Source organism: Olea europaea, unplaced genomic scaffold, assembly GCF_002742605.1.
Source record: "Olea europaea var. sylvestris unplaced genomic scaffold, O_europaea_v1 scaffold2329, whole genome shotgun sequence".
Taxonomy (NCBI): Eukaryota; Viridiplantae; Streptophyta; class Magnoliopsida; order Lamiales; family Oleaceae; genus Olea; species Olea europaea.
Genome location: NW_019241397.1, coordinates 1 through 607, shown reverse-complemented (window position 1 = coordinate 607; position 607 = coordinate 1).

Here is a 607-nt window from a genome sequence, read left to right as displayed (position 1 = left end):
CCAAGTGTTATAAGTCCAATTTGCATTATACATAAATCGCGTTAAGCTTAAGCTTTCATGAAGCTCCACATTTACTATGGGGTCCCATCATTTTAACCAATGACCCTCAAATTGGCACTATAACTAGTTGTTGGGTTGACCTTTAATTTCCCACTACAAAATGGAATGTCAACATGTCATTTTCATCGGAGTTGACTAAATTCTAAATAAAAAATAGCAAAATAATCGTAGGATTGTGCACGATTGTTCCAAATCAGCCAGCAGCAATACAGACAATATTAATGCTCATGAAACCACGAACAATGGCCAAAAGTGCATGCTACAGAATATTATGTATATTCTTGAATAACTTCCATATGCTAACCAAAATAATAAGAATTAGATTAATTTTTTTTTCATTGGTTTTAAATTACTAGTTCTAAATTATTTAACGTTTTTGTTTTGTTTGTTAGTTTCATAATTTTCAATTTTTAGTAAATATGCCAATTGAGTGATGAATATATATGAGTTTGGTTGTGGGGGGAAAAAAACACGTACAGAAATTAGGTTGCTGGGCTTTATCTAGAAAAACAAAAGTTGCAATACAGAGCTTTGGACTTAAATGTCA